The sequence below is a fragment of the Danio rerio genome, chromosome 10 (genome assembly GCF_049306965.1).
Source record: "Danio rerio strain Tuebingen ecotype United States chromosome 10, GRCz12tu, whole genome shotgun sequence".
Lineage (NCBI taxonomy): Eukaryota > Metazoa > Chordata > Actinopteri > Cypriniformes > Danionidae > Danio > Danio rerio.
In genome coordinates this window covers 11338163-11362504 of record NC_133185.1, presented here as the reverse complement: position 1 = coordinate 11362504, position 24342 = coordinate 11338163, and positions in this window count along the sequence as shown.

Here is a 24342-nt window from a genome sequence, read left to right as displayed (position 1 = left end):
TCTAGATAAAATGCAGCGCTTCCCACCTCCAGTCGCAATGACTTCTGGGACTTCCAGAGCTAGTTCGGTGCTCAAGTCTGCATCAGTGTGTCCTCGATATCAAGAACACATCCGGGAAGTTTCACGCGTCCTCCGTACTTGCGGTCTTGAGTATTGGAACTGAACTTAGGCAGCTGATGATGACGTTTCACGAGAACACGAGGACGCAAGACCGCTGAAGAACGCATATTGAGAAACAGCCAAAGTCTAGATGGGATGCAGCTGCGGAAACTCCATAAGGGATACTCAAATCAATAAAGCATAATTTTTGTGACACTGTACAATAATAATTAATAGTTTTACATTACTGTGAGGTTTAGGGTTAGGTGGAGTCAGACGTTAATAAATTACGATCTGAATGGTAATTTTATAAATAATATGAATAATACTCGGTATAATTACTTTTTTACATTGCACTGAGGGTAAATTATGCTATTTGTTAGAGATATGATAAACAGCGCTAATAACATATTTTATGTTGCAAATCAATAAAACACACCCTACATCAAAAAGCGGCTTGTAGTGCAATCACAAAGCAGTTTTATATTTAATCGGTAGATGGCGGCATTTTATAAGTTATGGCAAAACATCAACCAGTCTCATGAGATATTAAGATTAGTTTTTTTAGATTTATTTGAGCGTTTATTATTATTAGCGTTTAGAGATTAAATAACAACAGATAAGTAATTTAAAATGACCAGAAAACTGCTTTAATGTAAAAAAATATTTAAAAAAAACGTAAATAAAGAGCCTAGATTTTATAAATATTGATTTAAAAACATATTATAATTATTAATGCATATATGAAGAGTTCAGATGCAAAAACCTCTAAGTGCCGTCTGAAATTTCCATTAAAAACGAACATTTTTCACAGCCTCCTTTCTTTATGTTGAGATATTTCAATTTAAAGACCAGGAAATTGACTTTTTTTCCATAAAAGTGGTATTACTGAACATACACACACACACATATATATATATATATATATATATATATATATATATATATATATATATATATATATATATATATATATATATACACAGTTAAAGTCAAAATTATTAGCCCCCTTTTGATTTCTTTTTCTTTTTTAAATATTTCCCAAATGATGTTTGACAAAGCAAGGAAATTTTCACAGTATGTCTGATAATATTTTTTTCCTCTAGAAAAAGTCGTATTTGTTTTAATTTGGCTAGAATAAAAGCAGTTTTGATTTTTTTTAAAACAATTTTTGGGACAAAATTATTAGCCCCTTTTAAGCTAATTTTTTTCGATAGTCAACAGAACAAACCATCATTATAGAATAGCTTGCCTAATTACCCAAACATGCCTAGTTCACCTTATTAACCTAGTTAAGCCTTTAAATGTCACTTTAAGCTGTATAGAAGTGTCTTGAAAAATATCTAGTAAAATATTATTTACTGTCATCATGGCAATATATATGTGTGTGTGTATGTGTGTGTGTGTGTGTGTGTGTGTGTGTGTGTGTGTGTGTGTGTGTGTGTGTGTGTGTGAGTGTGTGTGTGTACAGTTAAAGTCAGAATTATTAGCCCCCTTGAATTATTAGCTTGACAGTAATGACAGTAAATAATATTTGACTAGATGTTTTTCAAGTTACTTAAGACACATTTAAAGGCTTAACTAGGTTAATTAGGTTAACTATGCAAGTTAGGTATATATATATATATATATATATATATATATATATATATATATATATATATATATATATATATATATATATATATATATATATATATATGAGCAATATCACACTCGTAGCAGTGCGTTATGGCTGTATATCGACACTGGTGGGAGGTGTGCCAGTGCCGATATACAGCCATATCGCACTGCTATGAGTGTGATATTGCATTTATACAACAGTTTGACGGCATAATTGTGTATATAAAAACAAAATCAAACATGGAGAGTCTCAAAAACTCTTTTGTATGAGGAACTACTTTCTTCCGCATAGGATTCAAATCATAAGCTGACAGTTGAGCAAGCTGAGCAAGCATCTTTTAAACTTTAGATCTGTAGTGTCTGCTTTTTGCTGGCTCTATGTGGGTGGAGTAATACACAAAGGGTAAAGAGGCTGTACGGGTGCTGATATTACTTAAATATATCACGGCTATCAGCCAATCAGATTCGAAAACCAGACAAAACTGTTGTATAAATATATATATATATTTATATATAGTTTTTGGACTGAATATATATATATGTGTGTGTGTGTGTGTGTGTGTGTGTGTGTGTGTGTGTGTGTAATAATTTATTTTATTTTTTTAAATACAGTGAATGTTTACCTTACATTGTTAAAATGTCATAAACAAAATCTGTATAATGTTCATATTCTGGGTCCATTTGAATTTTTATTTTATAAAACAGTCAATCTCTATTTCAAATAAACTTTATCAAATCTGATCGCAACAAAATAAATGTATTCTTAATCATAAGTGAATGTGAAAAAAAATAATCCAATGTTTTGAATTTTGCCATGTTTTTTAGTTTATGTCTTAACTGTTTGATTTTTTTTAAAAGTAGGATTTTTTAGAAAATTGTAATTATTCATGAACTATACAAAGACAAGAAAAATATGATTCAAAATATTTTTTTCAGATCTGACGAGTGAATGTATTTAATATATTATGAAATAAAAGAAAATGTTAATCTGGGATTTGATGATCAGTGTGGAATAATCAAAATACAGTTCAATTTATTTTTATTTATATTTAATAATTGTTCAGAACAATCAAAATTGTAACATTTTAACAAAACATCAAAACAACATTAGTGCTATTCTGAAAAGTTTTCATACTGGAATGAGTAGATTTTTAAAATATCCATTTAAAGCTTTTCACGCAGCAGTGATTTGTAAATAGATTTACAAAACAAAATTCAGTCCAAAAACTGTGATGTAGTGTTGTGACATAACTTCAAAGATAATGTTACAAGTAGTCATTTTGGTCTTTTAGGTAACTCTGTTCGGGTGGAGGCAGACATGGTGCAATGCAATCTGAGCTGCTTACAATGCTTTTTATTGTGCTCACCTAACCCTACTCTCCACAGTACATCGTGTCTGACATTGCATCTCTGACATATGCATTGTGCAATCTCAGCTTGCATCATCAAGGCTGCATCCAGAAACTACAAACTAACCAATGGCTTTGTGCAAGCGCTTGAGCATATCTGGCATTTTATGGGCTACATAGTAGACTCGGGTTTAATTATTTGTACAGATTACGTTTATTTATTTATTCATTTAAATTATTTTGCAAACACAAGGAAAACATGCAAACTCCTCATAGAAATGCCAACTGGCCCAACCGGGACTCGAACCAGTGACCTTCTTGCTGTGAGGCGACAGTGCTAACCACTGAGCCACCAATTAACAGTCATATATTTAATAATTCTAAACAGGCTTTCTAAAAAAATACAAAAAGCATAAAAAGTTTCGATATTCAGACTGAAAAGTGTCTTTATTATGTATATACTGTACTGTAAGTCCACTGAACAGTGTTTGGATGCTGATGGGGACGTGACCTCAGCCCTCATGAGACTGATGATGTCTCTTTCTAAATCACTGCACACAATTAAAAAGTAATTTGATTAACAAACTGTTTAATGTGGAAGGACAATATCTTAGTCAGTACAGCTGCAGGAAACAGAGACTGTAACCTTCAGACAGAGTTACAGAAAGAAAACAATAAATAAAATGGCATAACGCTGGTGTTACTTATGAAAGAGCGGTGAGTGTACTTCATGGGATTGATGGGATGCTGCAATCCTCTTCCTGAAGTGTGTGGACTGAGATGTTACATGTTTCAAGAGAAGGAGAAATGTGTTTAGGGCTTTAAAGTCTCTTGATGTTAAAGGGTTCACCTAAACATTTACTCTGCCTCCACTTGTTCCAGACATGTTTGAGGTTCTTTCTTCTGTTGAACGTAAAATAGATTTTGAAGAATGTTTGAAACTAGTCATTGACATCTATTGTAGGAAATAGATACGGTAACAATTTATTTTGATGGTCCATTTGAGTGTTAGTAGACTGTCTGCTTAATATCTGTTGATACTGCTGCTAAACAAAAGTTTACCTGACTATAAGTAGGGCCACACGGAATCTGTGCGTGCAGAATTCCGCAGATTTTCTGCAGAATTCCACAGATTTCAGCAGATTTTTATCCCATCATTAAATCTGTTTATTTACTTGAGTAAATGTGTAAATGTAAATTTATTCAGTTTTTATTCAGTAATTTATTACTTTTTATTTCATATATTAAGGTTTTAGTTATGATACACCGCTGGATACTCCCAAAATAATTCAGCAGAAATATGCAGATTTTTACCAAAATTCTCTGCAGAAATAGCAAAAAACGTCCGCAGATTCCGTCTGGCCCTGACTATAAGAAACTTACAAGTACATGCCAACTTACACTAACACAAACCCCAACCTAAAAGTCCACTCATAGTCTAATGAGAATTAGTTGGCATGTAGATGGAATGTAACTTAAATTCAACAAACGGACCATCAAAATAAAGTGTGTCCAAAGATACTATGGAAGTCAAATGGCGCCAGATTTTTTAACATTTTTCAAAATACCCTTTGTGTTCAACAGAAAAAGAAACTCATAAAATTTTGGAACCACCTTTCAATCTTTCGGAAGTCTTTCAGTCATCAAGATGATATGGACATTAGAAGATAAAATGCTTAAAATAAAATAAATTAAATTAATGCAATTATAAACTATAAAATATATAATTCTAAACAAATATATTTAATTATATTAAATAAGTTTTTATTATAAACTATATCAAATATATAAATAACCTAAAATATTTTATTCTGACTGTTAAAAAATATTTGTGGTTTTCATTTAGTTTAACATGATTCTATAATGGGTGATGCAGTGGCGGAAGTAAGTGCTGTCACCTCACAGCAAGAAGTTCTAATAACTGATTTATATTATTTTTGCCATGATGACAGTAAATAATATTTGACTAGCTCTTTTTCACGACACTTCTATACAGCTATAAGTGACATTTAAAGGCTTAACTAGGTTAATAGGTTGACTAAGCAGGTTAGGGTAATTAGACAAGTTATCGTGTAACAATGGTTTGTTCTGTAGACTATCGAAAAAAAATGCTAATACTTTTCACCTTAAAATGGTGTTTAAAAAATTAATAACTGCTTTTTATCTAGCTAAAATAAAATAAATAAGACTTTCCCCAGAAGAAAAAATATTATCAGACATACTGTGAAAATTTTCTTGCTCTGTTAAACATCATTTAGGAAAAATTTTAAAAGAAAAAAAAAAATCAAAGGGGAGCTAACAATTCTGATTGCAACTGTATAATTTCTAATTTATAATTATTGTCCATGTTTTGCTAATAAAAGATTTTCCCCTTTTGAATAGGATGAAATATGTTAGCGTGTTCATTCGTGTGTGCATTTGTGTACTGTTTTAGGTGGTTTACAAGGTTAACAAATTTGTATAATGACATGAGTATGAACTGTGTATATTACATTTGTTGAGGTTATTTACAAGGACACAAATTTGTATAACGATTTGGGTATTGTATATTTTGTCACCTTGGAATTATAAGGTTCTCTCTGTGTTCTGAATAATTTTGAGATATTGAGCTTCAAAGTTTTTGCATTCCATATCTTAAAGTCTTAAAATGTAAACAACTTATGTATATAAATATATATATATATATATATATATATATATATATATATATATATATATATATATATATATATATATATATATATATATATAAAACATCCCATAATGTAAATAAGTTGTCATTTAATAAGAATATTAGAATACCTCAAATTTGACAAAAATGTCAGGACTTTATAATTCTAAGGTGACAATTTTTTAAGGTGGTTTGTGAAGACATCCCATATGTCCTTATAAAACAAAAAATATTAAACAACGTTCATGTTCTTAATGTGATTGGGTTTAGGGGTAGGTTTAGGTTAAGTGTTTTTTTTTAAAATATAAATTACATTACATTACATGGTGGCGCAGTTGTGCAGTGGGTAGCTCATTGCCTCTCAGCAAGAAAGTCACAGGTTTGAGCCTCGGCTGGGTCAATTGACATTTCTGTGTGGAGTTGCATGCTCTCCCCGTGTTGGCGCGGGTTTCCTACAGGCGCTCTGGTTTCCCCCACAGTCCGAAGACATGTGCTATAGATGAATTGGGTAAGCTAAACTGGCCGTAGTGTATAAGTGTGAATGAGTGTGAATGGGTGTTTCCCAGAGATAGATAGGTTGCAGCTGGAAGGGTATCTGCTGCGTAAAACATATGCTGGATAAATTGGCAAGTCATTCTGCTGTGGCGACCCCAGATTAATAAAGGGACTAAGCTGAAAATAAAATAAATGAAATTACATGAAAGGAGAGTGCTCATTAACCATCAAAACGTGTGTATGTGTGTGTGTGTGTGTGTGTGTGTGTGTGTGTTTAAAAATACATTTCACAACACCTTGCACTAGTTTATGATGTAACATACTGTATCTGATACATTGTTTCTAATCTAAACAAATGCAACTAATCACAACACCTACCTTTAATAACAATAATAATAATAATTCGTTACATTTATATAGCGCTTTTCTGGGCACTCAAAGCGCTTTACACAATGGGGGGGGGGGGGGGGGGGGGGATCTCCTCATCCACCACCAGTGTGCAGCATCCACCTGGATGACGCGACGGCAGCCATTTTGCGCCAGACCGCACACCACACACCAGCTGATTGGTGGAGAGGAGACAGAGTGATGATATGCCAATCATGATATGGGGAGGGTTAGGAGGCCATGATGGACAGAGGCCAGTGGGCAGATTTGGCCAGGATGCCGGGGTTAAACCCCTACTCTTTTTCGAAGGACATCCTGGGATTTTTAACGACCACAGAGAGAGTCGGGACCTCGGTTTAACGTCTCATCCGAAAGACGGCGCTCACTGAGCAGTATAGAGTCCCCGTCACTATACTGGGGCATTAGGACCCACACAACCGCAGGTTGGGCGCCCCCTGCTGGCCTCACTAACACCACTTCCGGCAGCAACCTAGCTTTCCCAAGTGGTCTCCCATCCAGCTACTGACCGGGCGCAGCCCTGCTTAGCTTCAGTGGGCGACCATGTGAGAGTTGCAGAGAGCTAGCTGCCGGCAAACACACACTTTACTACTGTATGCTGCAGATATATCTTGCTTGTGGCTCCTGAGAATCTGAGTCAGCACCTCACACATTTACAGTACGTGATAAATATCTGATCAGATTTTACAATCTGACACCAAAATATTTTGTGATCTTGACTATTTCAAGAGGCGTCTGTTTATGGTTGAATGAGCAAGCAGTGTGTCAAACAAAGAGGGGTTTAAATAAATACATAAAATGAGTTCATTCTTTCGGCACTATTGAGTCATGTTTATTTATTCTCTCACCAACAAAGAGCTGGAGGACAGTGAGTAAAATGAAAAATCCTTCTCTATTGCTCTAGATTTCAATCAAAAAGCCTGCAGTGCTCACAACATAGAAATTACGCATTACAGTTGAATGATTGTGTCTTTTTATGTCTGCAGAATAGCAAAAACCTGCTAACTCGACCGTAAGAAAGGCTTTCAAAGTCATTCACAACAATTATTATATCTATAAAGATTACTATTGACCATTTTGGGGGATGTAAACAATAACAACAGTCCTAATGTATTTCCTGTTTTAGATCTTTTATTTTTAAAGCTCCCGAGAATCCAGAAAGCTCCACATGTTGATACTTTTTAAATGACCACCATGTTAACATTATGACTGAATCGTCTCTTGTTACAGTTCTGAAAAAGTTTTAAGACAAGAAAGAACTGTTCATGGACCAATGATTTCGCCATATTGAAATGGTCTATAACCATCAGAGCAAGATAATGGTATCTTTATTATAGTTCTAGTCATGTCAAGAAGTCAAAAGTCAAATTGTAATAAATGTTTTAGGAAATTAACGGCCTATTAAAAAAAAAAAAACTTTTAAAATAAAATCAATCGATGTGATGACTCAGAGATCACTCTGTAATGTTTTGTTAAAGTTTTTCAGTTTACAATTTGTCTGTTTCTTCAGCTCCGTTCATTACCAGTATTGCCTGGTTTGCATATTTTCTGACTGGGTTCACCTGTGCCTTGGTAACACTGTAAACGATTTATGTTTCAATTTCTTAACAGTTTATAAGCTGTGCACAGTGTATTACTGTATATGATTTTGTTTTCACAGTATAATAATGTATTCTCAACATTTCCACACTGTGTACAGTACATGGTTAACATTATGATACAGTTGATTCTTTTAATGAATTCTGTGACAAAAAACAAAACCATTCACTGTGCATCTAAATAAGTTCTTCAGATGAACGTGAAAAAACTCCACACACTTTTGCTGGTAAAACTTGACTAAAAACACTAAAAAAAATAACTCATTAAATGAAATCAATTTAATTGAGGGCAGGATTTCCATACAATAAATTTGTTTAGCAACAAACTAAAAAAACTAATTACAAAACTAAATTTTACTAACTAATTGAGTTGGTCTAACATAAGTTTATAAAATAAAAGTTTAAATAGATTTGTATGTTTATTGAACTCAAACTCTAAGCTTTGGTAATATCATGTATATATATTATGTGCCGTATATTTTGAAGCTTCTAAGTTTTATTTAAACAATTTTAAGCATATTTCATGAGTTACATATACAGTTGATTGAGACAGTTTTGCTGATAAAGCTGCCAACACCCAAAGCATGGATGCTTCTGCAAGGGGGTGATTTCAAAACTCTTCTAAATCTTCAAGTGAAGATTAAACTCTAACTAGTCTTTCTATTATCTTTAAACACCTTAGATTACTTTTATTTCCCTCTCTTCAATACCACGCAAAACATGCTGGGAACTACAAATGCTCTAAAGAGGTAGTTGGACCAACACAATTCCTTCATGTCATCCAACACAAAACTCTTAAGTTGACGTAACGGCTTACAAATTTAAGTGGATTGAACAAAAAAATAAATAAACTGGCTCAATAAATTACAAGAATTACAAGAATACACAGCTAGTCTGAACAAGCAGCAGTAATAATTTTTTGGAGTGTAGTCAAAAACATTCTTTTAAAATATTTTAAAGAAGACTGGGTGATCCTTGGTGATCTTGGTTTCCAACCAAGGCTGCATTAGAGCTCATTTGATAGCACATATTCTGTCCTGTCATTACATCTCTGACGACCTGGAAGTGCTTCGACATCGATGAGTGATAAATCTTCATATTGTCATGCATACAAGAATTCTGTAAGTATCTTTTAATGTTAGTTTGTATTTAGCAGCGACTGTTTAAAAAATTGAGTATTAAAATTGAGTAACGTTTTAGTGATGCTGTGCACAGAAAGGTTGTGATGATTTAATTTGATGAAATGCCACTGGAGAGGTGCCGAGCTAATCACAGACATTCATTCATTAATTTCTTTTCTTTTTGGCTTAGTCCCCTTATTAATCTGGGGTCACCACAGTGCAATGAAATGGCAACTTTTCCAGCATATGTTTTATGCAGCGGATGCCCCTCCATCTGCAACCCATCTCTGGGAAACAACCATACACACTCATATACTATGGACAATTTAGCTTACCCAATTCACCTGTACTGCATGTCTTTGGACTGTGGGGGAAACCGGAGCACCTGAAGGAAACCCACGTGAACGCAGTGAGAACGTGCAAACTCCACACAGAGACGCCGACTGACACAGCCAAGGCATAAACCTGCGACCTTCTTGCTGGGAGGCGACCTACCTACAGCGCCACCGTGTTGCCCTAATCACAAACAAATTAAGTGAATTATTTTCCATTTCTTATAGCATTACCATAATAGTTCTGTCTTATTTGTAGTGTGATCAACGTTTTCACTAAGTATAGACATGCTCATGAAAATATAATGATATTTTGACAAATTGAAGGAAATGACTCAACAAAGATTTGGTTATCTCACTGAATAAGACTCAAACGTCATTAATAAGATCCAAACTTGCCATCACTACAGCATATTAAAAAACACTAATGCGAATTGACTACGAAACGTTACCACAAACATTTCATGAAGTAGGCTAGTTCCTTATTCCCTTATTACTTCATGTATATTAATAATATTGTGTGTGTAAAGCTGTTGTGGTTGTGTTGTCCAGTTCTAATTTTTAATGTAATCCTGTATTACTTTGATTACAAAAAATAAATAAATTCAAAATCACTCCATTAATGCCTAATAAGATGCATAATATAAAGCAGTAGAGTTCAGTACATTCATTCATTCATTTTCTTGTCGGCTTAGTCCCTTTATTAATACGAGGTCGTCACAGCAGAATGAACCGCCAACTTATCCAGCACGTTTTTATGCAGTGGATGCCTTTCCAGCCGCAACCCATCTCTAGGAAACATCCACACACACACACACACACACACACTTATACACTATGGACAATTTAGCCTACCCAATTTACCTGTACCGCATGCCTTTGGACTGTGGGGGAAACAGGAGCACCCGGAGGAAACCCACGAAAACACAGGGAGAACTTACAAACAGAAACACCATCTGAGCCGAGGTTCAAACCAGCGACCCGGTGACCTTCTTGTTGTGAGGCAACAGCACTACCTACCGCACCACTATATTGCCCCTAGTTCAGTACAGTTCCATATAAATAAATGGTCATATATGTTTGTACATATGTAGGCTATAAGATTGTTTAGGATATATTTTTAAGGAAATTGTGTTTGTTAATACATGCTGGAATATAACTTATGAAGGTCATGACAACAAAATGTTGCTAATAAAATCACCTTGTGTGTGTTTTTTTCTTTCCAGGGTATCCTCAGGATCCTCCAAATGAAATTTTTTTTTGAACTTTTTAAGACCTTTTTAATGCCATTTCAAATAAAATACAATGCCAACTTCGTACCCATTCCGACAGAAGTATAAGGGGAAAAATGTTAAATCTGTATAAAGATTAAACCCAAGAAAATAATTATGTACAAGTGACTACTTGAATTAAATAAAACATTTTATTTAAATTTTCAGTTATATTCAATACATATGCAACAGTGTGGTCGTCCACCCAATAGCGAATATGAATGAAGGTCCAACTAAAGGGCAAACATGACCACAAACCCGTTGGCTTTATTGACCTGGTCAGTCAGTTCTTTAGTTATAAAAGGATCTGAATAAAGTGATATATATGCAGTTTTGTTTCTTCCGCACAAGAATGTAGCTGCAACCTCAGAGTCAGGAAACATGGTTTTGAAAACCTCTGTAATGTTTTCATTAAGTGGTGCTCAGACATTGTTTTAAGCACCCACATCACATCTTCCTGCAGAGTTAGTGTTGAGCCACAGTAAGATAGGATGTTCCTTGGCTGTGGTGACAGTGTAGGGCAAGCTGCTTTAAAATTGTAGTGAGCTAAGCTATTAGCTACTCTACTTAAGTTTGCGCTGCGAGACATCACTGCAGATGACACCAAGTATTACTACGTAGTGGCTTCGCTTAGCAGCTCCACAATGTCGCGAGTAGTGAATTCTGAGTTCAGTAAGTTGGTGAATTCTATGGACACTGGCCATACCAGTTGCCTTCTCTTTATTACTGATGACATATCAGGGAACAATTTCCTCTCACAGGTAAGCGTACTTCCGTCTAGCCCATTTGATATGTGTTCCGACAATCAAAAACCCTTGCTAGAGGCGGCCAATGGCAGCAAAATCCCAACATTTGTTAAGCGCCAGCTTAAGCTGTGTTTCAATGGCAAACGTTTTACTTGGGATTTTCTTGTAGCTAAGGTAGTTTAGCCTTTGCTTGGGGCTGATTTTCTTTTGGATGTGCAAAACCGCTGTTTAGTTGATGCAAAAGATTTCAATTCTTTTCCATGCTCACTCAGCGCGTTTTCAACCACAACCTTGTTTAATGCTTCAGAGAGTAGTTGTGAGTTTTTACAAATGCTCGCTGAGTTTTCTGATATCGCTCAGCCGACCTTTTCCACAGCAACTACTAAACAGCATAGAACATCACATTTCTACGACAGGTCCACCTGTACACGCACGCGCTCGTCGCCTTGACTAATCTAAATTAGCTGCCGCTAAAGCAGAGTTCGCTTACATGGAAGAATTGGGTATCGTACGCTGTTCGAATAGTCCATGGGCGTCTCCCTTTCACCTAATGGCAGTTACCGTCCATGTGGCGATTATCGCAGACTGAATGATGTCACAATTCCCGATCGTTACACTGTACCGAATTTGCAAGATTTTAGCTGGCAAAAGCATTTTTTTCCAAAATTGACCTTGTGCGGGGTTACCACCAAATGCCCGTTCACCCGAATGACCCAAAAACTGCCGTGGTCATCAAGTTTGTGTTATTCCAGTTTTTGCGTATGCCGTTTGGTCTGAAAAATGCTGCTCAAACATTTCAGAGACTCATGGACTCTGTGTTGCAGGATCTGGATTTCCTTTTTGTCTACTTAGACGACATATCGGTCACGAGTACATCCAAGTAAGAGCATTTGTTGCATTTACGTTCTCTTTTCGAGCGCCTCAGCAGCCACGGTCTTATAATTAATCATGCCAAATGCCAATTCAGCCATTCGTCTATCGACTTTCTAGGGCACAGGATTACCAGCGAAGCCGCATCCCCATTGCCATCAAGGGTGGCTGCAGTTACGGAATTTCCATTGCCGCATACGATTAAAGCTCTCCAGGAATTCCTAGGAATGGTCCATTTCTACCACAGATTTATTCCTAGGGCAGCTGAGTTAATGGGTTCTCTATTTAAGGCTCTTCAGAGCGGCACTCCTCGTCAAATACTTAGTTGATCGGATGAGATGATTGGTGCTTTTGAAACTAAACGAGCTCTAGCTAATGCAGTCATGTTGGTGCATCTGCTGCCTGACATGCCAATCGCTCTAACTACAGATGCCTCTGACCGTGGGCACGGTCCAGGAACAGTTGGTGCATGGACAATGGAAACCTCTTGCTTTCTTTAGTCGTCAACTTCGTACTAACGAGAGGAAATACAGCACATTCGATCGGGAGTTGCTTGGACTCTACCTTGCTATTCGCCATTTTCGTTTTTTTTATTGAAAGTTGGCCCTTCACCACATTTGTTGATCAGAAACCATTGACATTTGCAATATCAAAAGTGTCAGAGCCCTGGTCTGCTCGCCAACAGCGCCATTTGGCTTACATTTCTGAATTTACTACCGATATTCAGCATATTGCAGGGAAATCTAATGTGGTAGCGGATTGCCTTTCTCGGCCAAGTTCTAATGTGGTACACTTGGGGTTCAATTACTCCAGCTTGAATGCAGACCAGAGTTCTGACCCAAATGTCCAGTCTTTACAAACAGGGACCACATGCCTCAAATTGGTCGATGTTGCATTTGAGGAGGCCGGTGTGTCTCTTCTTTGTGAAGTTTCATAGTGACATCCTCGTCCTATTGTCCCTAGGAACTGGAGACGGCATGTTTTTGACATACTTCATGGTTTGTTTCACCCAGGCGGTAAAGCCTCCCAACGGTTGTTGGCTTCGAAGTTTGTCTGGCCAGACCTTAAAAAAGATGTGCGAAATTGGTCTGTTTCATGCATCACTTGTCAAAAAGCAAAAGTGCAGCGTCATGTTAAACCACTATTGGCGCGGTTTGAGGTGCCGGAGCATCGTTTTGACCAGGTAAACATTGATCTTGTTGGTCCTCTATCTCGGGGGTAAGCTCACCTGCTTACGATGGTGGACTGGACTACTAGGTGGCCAGAAGTCATGCCCTTAGCGTCAACATCAACTGGGGATATTGCACGTGCACATTTGAGCTTTGAGCAGCTGTTGCACGTAATCTGGGTGTTAAGCTTCATCACACTACGGCTTATCATCCTCAAGCGAATGGCCTGTGTGAACAGTTCCACCGTTCGAGCGAGCTGCCCTGAAGGATGACAACTGGTGTGACAAACTCCCTTGGGATTTGCTTGGGCTTCGAACAGCCCCCAAAGAGGATATCCAGGTTTCTTATGCGGAACTTGTGTATGGGCAGACACTTCGAGTGCCTGGCGATTTTGTCCCTAGTGTCAGCACTCCATGGTCTGGATCGCAACACCCTTCCATTTTGCAAAGTCCTGCCTCCTCTTTTGCTCCAATGCCTACTTCTCAGCATGGACTTCACAAGACCTGGGTTCCGGATGAGCTGTCTTCTGCGAAATTTGTGTTTGTTCGACATGATGCACACAGAGGTCGTCTGAAACCACCGTACGATGAGCCATTCTGAGTTCTACAATCTACGGATAAGACATTCAGTATTGATGGTGGGGGGAGGTCAGAATGTGTTTCAATTGATCGTCTGAAACCAGCTCACAGAGAACTGGATCAACCTACTCAGCAGGCTTTGGCACCTCGGCGTGGACATCCTGTCTCCATTAAGCCACCTGAGCCACCTGTTGCTCCAGATTTTTCTGACAGCAGCCAACAGTAAGTGACCCGGACTTTTCTCCGCTTAAACGGCCACACTTTAGTAACTTATAGTAAAGGGAAATACTTTGTAATAAGCATTACATTGTATAAATATTTACAACTCTTCATTAATGAATTACACAACAAAATGTAATATCATTAATAACTATCATGAACTAATAATTACCATAGTATACTTTAGCCTTTACTCTCTCTCTCTCTCTCTCTCTCTCTCTCTCTCTCTCTCTCTATATATATATATATATATATATATATATATATATATATATATATATATATATATATATATCTCCCTCAGCCATCTTTTAATCAAGCAAGTTTCTCGTGTCAGCCCAATAATTGTTTGGTGATGTCACCAACCAGAGCGAGAGGTGGCAGTAACGCATCAAAAAGCGTGTTGTCGACCACAATAAAACAGGAAGAAGAAGAAATCGTCATTCTCGCCATAATATAGACTGATTTCATGCGGCTACCATTTTTAAAAGCGAAATCGAAGCTATGGTGGGAAGAAACCCGGAAGTATCGTTGGGAGTTACATAGGAATGTTGTGTAGCTGGTTATATATCTTATCAGCAAATAGAAAGTGACACAAATTTATCATTTCACTGGCTTCCGGGTGACCCGAAGGTCCATTCTGAATGAATGGTGAAAATAAAAAGGGATATCAGAGCTCATTTTCAGTTAAGGGAAATGGCACTAGTTAGGTAACGGTTTCTTTCCCAAACACACGTTTTAGATGCCATTTATCCAACTCGAGTTAATAAACTGTCTCTTTCACTATATTAGACTCGTCACGATACTGAATTAAGAGAGAAGACGTCAATTTCCCGTTATCATTTAAGACACTGTTGATGGCTCTTTTAAGACAGCGCTGATTTGCCATTGTGTTCACATGCTCATCAGAAATGCTTGTGATTGGCCGAGAAGGTCATCAGTTCACTCTCCGCTGTTTACTTAGCACAAACACAAACAGACCAGCGATCTGCTTGATGACTCGACTGATCATCACGGCTGCTTCGCGCTCCAGTCTCCGTGTATCTGTGTTTTCACTGGGTGAAGAGCGGTAAACTGAGTGCAAGCACAGATACACAGAGACTGAAGTGCGAAGCAGCCGTGAAGATCAGTCGAGTCATCTGTGCTCAGCAGCGCTTCCATTTTAGCAGGAAATAGGCGGTTTTAAAACTTCAGTACCGGGACAACACTATTACAGACAACAAGAGGGTGTGCCACAGAGGACTTATCACTCACCGGGCTACATAGCCTGAAGCAGGAAAGTGCCCCCACGGTGTTTAACTGGTGCCATTAACTGAAACCTAGGAGGACACTTGAGCATAATACTTTTAAAGAGATTGTGATGTTGTTTGATGCTAAATTGCTTTTAATTGTTTAAATTAAACTTACTGAATGATATTAAAGTGATGTTTACACCATTTCTGCATTTTGAAATCTCGGCTACAGCTGGAAGTTTATAGTCCACACTATGTTACTGCAATGTTTACAGTGCTGGTCCTATACTTCCGGGTTTCTTCCCACCGCAGCCACGCTTTGGTCTTTTAAAATGACGGCCGCGTGAAATAAACATATGGATGTACTTCCATCAGCTAGACACCGGCCTTACAGCTCCTTGAATGTCAGTGCCGTCACTTATTGATCCGCGACAAGTTAATGTAGCTTGTGTGGACGCTACTGCGCTACTTGCTTAAAATAATAGCTTCGCTACTGAAAAGCTATTTGATTTAGAAAGTAGTGACGCTACCGCAACACTACTGAGAAATGTAGTCAAGCTAGTAGCGACGCTACTGCTCAACACTGTGGTTGCAATGCTTCTAATGTAAAAATTTCTTTATTACTGATAGCCAAAGCTGTTTTAGGTCTACATCACTAGAGGTCTCCGGTGCACAGAACTGCAAAATAAGTGGTTGGTGCTGGCGAGCAGTACTTTACACGGTGTTTTTGGCACCCCTCATATGGGAGTGCAGTGCCGAAACACCAATCGTCGCTAACGTTAGCTTAAAAGATTTCCAGCATCAACAGCAGTGGATGTTGTGGTCATTTCCTGGCACAGGCTTGACCTAAACATAATTCGGATTGCTTGGCCACAATGACACATTTCCTTTTAGCCGACAAACTAGGCTAGCAACTTGTATCTCACCTTCAGTAACCAAAGTAACGGGTGCGCACGCTTTCACGCTTTCTGCTATTGCGTGGAGCCCGCATTATTTACAGTTAATTTTGTTATGGTATGAACTTAATCCTAAGAAAGGTAAAATAAATTAATAAAATAAGACCTTTGCAACACAACACAATTCAAGACTTTGTATACCAAATTCAAAGCTATTAAGGCCTTAATTTGAGATGATCAAATTTAAGACTTTTTCAATGCTTTCAAGACCCCACGAGTACTCTGCTTTCTGTTGGTTAAAAAAAAAATATTTTGTTTTTCTTTTGTTTTTTCAATGGTTAAGTTCATCTGTTTGGTTCTTGCTTGTTTCCTGACTGCAAACCACTTTACTTTTAGACACACAATTGTACATTTTCTTCCTGTGGAATCACTGCTGCCATTTTAAAATGCAGTCTACTTATGGCAAAGCTACAAAAATGTTCGTAGCAAATGTTTTTATTTTTTCCTTCAGTTGACGGATGTCACCAGCTCATTACCATAGAACTCTGCACATAACAAAAAAGCCACAAAAAAAAAAAAAAAAATCATACACGCAATTAAACAAAAAACATGTTTTTTTTTTCATTTCAGCAATCTTCTGAGGCATAATCTAGTGTCTCACATGGTAAAGTTAAAGCAGAGAATGCAGCTTATTTGCATTTCTTCATGTTTGTATTTCAAAATGCCGCCCACCTCTGAGATGTTTCTATCGGCTCTTTCCTCATGTGACTGTCAAGGACTGTAAAACACAAATAGACACACCAGCTCCTGCGAGGAGGCCGAGAGATCATTGACAGAAAGAATGAGCTTCATCTTGGGGAGTATAATTCAAGGCATGTCATAAAACATCAATACTCCTCTAGAGGTCTGGCCAGCCCAACTGCATGCTGGGAAACATTATAGCCTTAAATAATTCAGCGCAGGAAGAAACTCCTTCATTTTATTGAAAATTCACGTTTGACTTCAAATGCATCCAAACACACATGCACACCATCATAAAGTATTTATTGCATGTGTTATTTGATAGTCTTTATAAAGCATTTCCTCAATCTATTGTCTGAATTATTTTATTTTATGTTATGTTATGTTATGTTATCTTATATTAATTTTATTATATTATATTAAATTATATTACATTATACTTTTAGTGTGAGTTTTTAGACTTTTCCCTTTGACATTGAAGTATCTGTAGAGACAGATTATAGTGTCAAATCTTCTTGATTAGACGTGATTTACAAATGAACATTATCTGTCTAAACTGCAGTACAGATGCTGTAGTGTCTTTGGCACATGAAGAGTCTTCTGTGTGCTTCAGCCCATTCTGAAGCACAGTGAACCCAGAACACGGTGAATTGATGTTATCAGACACTCGCAGGCCATTATGACAGAGAGCAAATCCAAAACAACCTACTGCAGTGTAACAGAATGAATGCAAATTTGCGTCATCTGGATAATTAGTGCATGCATAAAATGCAGTGAAAATGAAATAATAAATAAAAAAATAATAATAAACAGATGACTGTAAGAAATTATAATAGACTCATTGAACATATAGTAATAAAAAAAAACAAATGTACCTCCATTCAAAAGCTTTAAGCCAATATAATCTATCTATCTATCTATCTATCTATCTATCTATCTATCTATCTATCTATCTATCTATCTATCTATCTATCTGTCTGTCTGTCTGTCTGTCTGTCTGTCTGTCTGTCTGTCTGTCTGTCTGTCTGTCTGTCTGTCTGTCTGTCTGTCTGTCTGTCTGTCTGTCTGTCTGTCACTAGCAAAATATATCGTAGAGCATGCTAACATGTTAAATCATGCTAGCAACATAGCCTCCCGAGACCCAAGGAAGATGTTTTTCTTATTTTTTCTGATTTTCTACACCCTTTGGGTTAAAAAAAATCTACAATTTAGAGTTTTTACATTTTGTTTTTATTTTTAATTTTACAGCATGTCCACTGTAGTGGACCAAAGAACCATTTTAGTTCGAAATAACTCAGACAACAAAACTGTACAGGATATGGCTGTAAAGGGATAATAATTCAATTTTAATGTAACAAAAACAAAACAAAAGCAACTTTTTCCTTTTGTATTGAAATTCCTGAAACAGTTTAGTCTGAGAGAGAGAGCCAAATTCAAAAATAAAAAGAGGAAGTGATGTTAATCCAAATCAAATTTAACATAAAAGTGATTCAAAACTGATTGTCATTCTCTAATTGTCTTTTTATCTCTAATTGTCTGAACTGTCAGACTCTAAATCAAAGTCTCCCTCAACTATTTTATAAAGAATCTTCTCTGCTTCAGTTGTGCCCACTACAACATGCATTCATTAATTACATTACAGTTTTTCTCAGTGGCTTTGGTGCATTTCTCACTACACTATTTACATTTGCACAACAGGTAATGCATTTCTCAAAACAATTAGTCATTTGTGCACATCCAAGTAGCAGTTTCTTTTTTTTTTCAACAAATTGTGAATGCTTTTGGACAAGCATCAATTGCTTTCATACAACTCTCTGCTATTTATAACATTATCATTTGCTTCTGTCATGTCAGTCAAAATGAACTAAACTTGTAAATGCTGAATAGTCATTCTATATAAAACGAACAGTCCTCATTTCATTACTTGAGTCATTACATACAAAAATGATGAACTAGTTGTCAAAATCTGTCAAACAAATTTCATGAAACAAATTTAAATCTTTATTTTCCTGAAAATGTCTTTAAAATTGAACAATTTGATGAATGATTTACAGACCTGTGTATGTTGTATAGGCTCAGTTCCAATATGTACTGCAATATTGTGTACAGTTGTGCATAGCTCTACCTAAAAGGAGTTGATGTATGTTGTAAATAAGGGTGTGTTTATTCTTTTGCACAATTCTGTGAGTAAATTAGGATTGCAAAGAGCAAATGCAGCAAAAATGTGAAACATACATATTTAGTGTCTTGTACTCAGAAAACTCACTCAATGCAGTGATCTATCACTTTACTGTAGTTTTCAAATGGCTGTGCAAGTAGTCTATAGTGCTGTCTTGAGCATTTTCAGGAACTGTCACCAAAATCTGACTTTTTTTGCATTGAAAAAATGTAGAGAGTAAACTGTCATAATGAAAACATGACTAAGCCATTTGACTATCTTGTTCATAAACAATGGTGTCAGGACTTTTCATTTTGACGATACTGACAGTTTGATTGACATGAATATTTGCTTTTGAGGAATGAATTATCCATTTTGAGCATGTGATGCACTTTTGCAGGTTATCAGCTAGGTTTTGCAGTTTGCACTAATTGTTTTGAGAAATGCATTAACTGTTGTGCAAATGTAAATAGTGTAGTGAAAAATGCACCAAAGCGACTGAGAAAAACTGTAAATCGACAACATGACTAAGTAATTTGACTGTCTTATCGGTACACATCGACACAAGGACTTTTAATTCTGATGGCACTGACACATTCATGGACAAACAAATTTAGTTTTGTGAGAAGGATTTTGAGCAAGAGACTAGCTTTTGCTGGTAATTCATGGTATTTTGCTATTTGTATGTGTTGTTTTGAGAAATGCACTTACTGTTTTGCAAAATTTCAATTCTGATCTGAAAAATGTACCAAAGCAACTAAGAAAAATTGTTATAGCATTTTTCTAGCATGTTCGTTTAACACATTGTTAGAACATTTTAACACTGTTTTACCATGATTTAGCATTTATTTTTTTAGGTCATACAAGGTTACAATAACAAGTTTTAACTGTTACAGGCATGATTAAGCTATTTTAGCAGATGTATTACAGTTTTTCTCAGTCACTTTAGTGCGTTTCTCACAACACTAGTGCATTTCTGCACAACAGTTTATGCACTTCTCAAAACAATTAGTACAAATTGCAAAACCTAGTTGATAACCTGCAAAAGCGCGTCACATGCTCAAAATGGATAGCTCATTCCTCTAAAGCAAGTATTCATGTCAATCAAAGTGTCAGTGTCATCAAAATTAAAAGTGCTGACACCATTATTTGTGAACAAGATAGTCATTTGGCTTTGTCATGTTTTCATTATGACAGTTTACTCTGGACATTTCTTCCAAAGGCAAAAAAGACAGATTTAGTGACATGTTCTGAAAATGCTCAAGACAGCACTATATACTATTTACACAGCCATTTGAAAACTACAGTAAAGTTAGACATAGTTCCGCAGGCAAATGTAAATAGTGTTATGAGAAATGCACCAAAGTGACTGAGAAAAACTGTAATAGTGTACTCTGGAAGGGTGTCCTGATGTGAACTATGGCAATTGTTTTTTGCTGTTTGCACTGTAATTTGTTGGCAGATCATGTCATTGTGATACAGAAGAGAAAAAACCACTGCAAATCACAAGGAAAACCAAAACAAAAGTAGAAATGTAAACAAATGACAATCTCCTTTTAGATGCACCTTCACTAGAAAAAGTCAAGATGCACTTGAGAGAAATTTACACAGATTTAGAAAAGTCTAATGGAGTTGAAAACTGCATTATGACAAAATATTATGACAGCTTGTTCAGTTTTGCATGTAAAAATGTATGCCATCAACTAATGATTAATTGTTATGGAGGGTGAAACTATTCAGACAGAGACCAAAATATTACATTTTGATCAACATGACATAAGCAATCGATAATGTTGGAGAGCAGAGAATAGTACATAATCTTTTACATAGATGTATGCAAGCATTTGCAACTTGTTCAAAGTAATGCGAAACAGCTTTTTTGATGTGCACAACTAACACAATGATGTGAAGATTGAACAAGGAGTAATGAGAATTTTAATTATGAAATTCTGTAAAAACTGTAAGATAGCAAGTCATACTAGATAATTAACATGTTAGAAACATGCATACCTACCAACATTCAATCTACCAATGCATTAAACATGATAGAAACATACTTATGATAAGCTGATTGATGGATTTAATTGGATAGCATTGCTAAAATTCTGTTAGCAGAATGTTAAAATAGTGTTAAAACATCCAAACTGATGTTTAATTCTGTGGTGCTAATGAAAAATATAATTATATTTCAGCTAAAGAGTATAAGTATATTTCAATTTATGGTATTTCTAAACATGAGAAACAGGAAAACCCTGACTAAAATGTGATAAAAACTTTTTTTTTGACCCAAAACTCCATAAAAACAATGATTTAAACTTCATATTCACCTATTAAAAAACACATGCCAAAATGTTTTCAACCAATTTATTATCCACATTTTATTCTTAGTTGCATTATCAATTACAGGAACAATTTCGGCATCACTTTAGAACATGAAACAATATTATTTACCTATGTATGAAACAAAAATACTGTAATAAAGCAGTGATGCAAAACAAATAAGAAATAATATTAATAATAATAATAATAATAATAATAATAAAAGAGTTGGTATTAACAGGCACTGAACGTGTATGTGCGCACATAAGAGAGACAGCGTGAGATTGAAACAGGTCCCGATGAGTGAAAGAAGAGCTAGGAGAGAAATCTGAAATCACAACACAACCACATGGTGATCACATGTCACCTGTAATGTGCGGCAACACACTCAGCGAGAGATAAATACCACTTTCAAACAGGCTAGAAACAGAACAAATACTCTCTATAATAACCGCCATTATTAAAAAGAAGAAAGTTAGTGTAAAGCCCCACTTGTTTTCACATTAACAACGCAGAAAAATAGGCTAATTGATGCCTCTGTAAGCATGTAGAGTAGAGAGAAAGAGATAGAAAAGAAAAGCCTTCTGGCAGAAGATGTTCTGTTCATAGTCCATCAAGCAGCGTTTAGAAAGAGCAAATGTAGCCCTTGAATTCGAGAATCCGCATCCTTCGTCCCTCTCACATCCAGGTTTGTAAAATAAAACAGTAAAACAAACATGTGTCCCTTTTTAGATAGATAAGAACAAGTCCAACATACAGGCTCATTCTGAAAATGTAGCCCTGTATACGTTTCTGGAGATCGCAAATTATGTAGCCAAGGACAGGTATGGCTGCATTTAATTTTTAAAACGAACACTACAGAGTAGAGGTCTGCATTCCCGAGGCTGTACCACAGGAGCCGACCAGATTTCTGCAGCGCAGGAATAAATTTCAGAATAAAGCGCGGGAGCGGTCGGTACCTGGTTTAATTTTGGACAGGTCTAACAATATTGCTCCCGACTCGCTCGCTCTCGAGCACGCGTATGTATGTGTGTGAATGGGACAGCGTGATGCTGCATTTAGCTTGTTTGTTGTTGTTTGCTGTGTGTGTGCACGAATGAGAGAGAGCTTTGTGTGTGTGTGTGTGTGTGTGTGAGAGAGACAGAGAAAGAGCTTGATGCCTATGTGTGAGTCACTTGGTTGGTGCTTTTGTGTGTGTGTTTATACAGACAGCTTGTTATAGGCTGTCTGGACTCTGTATAGCTGTGTGGTTTTCGATTTTTTTCTCCCTCCGCTCATTAGCGGGAACAGGCGTGGCGGGTAGAAAACGGGGCAGGTCAGGCAACGAGACAACAAATGCTGAATATAAGCGGGAGCGGTCGGGTTCGGGCTAAAACTTGGCGGGAGTGGGAGCGGGATTCAAAATTTAGTCCCGCGCAGATCTTTACTAAGGAGCAGTATGACGCCTTTGCTTGTTTCACTTACAGCTCACCGTTTACCTCTGTATGGACGGCTTTCTCGCTGTTACCAGTTCGTCCAGTAGCTCGCCATGTACGTTGGTGGACTTGAGACGCAGAGAGGAGTTGACCACGACTACAGAGTTTGAGTCCGGTGAAGAACGGTTTCAGAAAGCAGGAAAGACAAAAACAAAATCCATAAAATAGAATCCAGGTAAATAACAGGGTGAGAATGTGGTAAAAACGTAAAAATCAGACAAGGGCTTTTCTTCTTCTGAATTGCTTTTTAAAATCAGTTGGGTTTAGGTAAGTGGGTGGGCGGGTCAACTGGTGCTTGAAAATACTATTGGTTGGGTTTAGGACAGGCCCGGCTCCAGGATGTCACAAATGAGTAGGCATTTTAATAATAGAGGCCATAGTGTTAAATTGCACACTACAAAGTATCTTTGAGCCGTGCAATGGCAGCTGTATTGGACGGGATCATTTGCATGTCCAGCAGGTATATAGGGTTTCCATACAACACAGTTGATCAGCCGACATTAAAGCACAACTTGCAGCGATCGCCAGTTTACCCAATGTAATGGGAGTGATCTACTGCACACATTGCAATAAAGACGCCATCTGAAGATGAATTATCACAGGCTATGTGAATCGGAAACATTTCCATTCAATAAATGTGCAAGTAGTATGTGATGCTCAAATGCGCTTAACATAATACACACCGGGTTCATGAATGATACTGTCAAAACATGTTGCCATGCTGCTGATATCCGCTCTCTTTAGTTTTATTGTCTCTGGTGGATTTTTGCATGCTTTTGCCATTGCTTTTTCATTTGGTTTTGCAAAAGTTTAGTTACTATATTTATTAGGGGAAGGAGGCAGGGAGGGGTTTTGCGCTTGTGCATGTGTGCTCAGTTTCATGTTAAGTCAGATGTACAAAGAGAATAAGCATGGAATTCCGCATACGCAGAGTTTCATACATCTGAATTTTTATTTCACATTTACAGCTTTGTG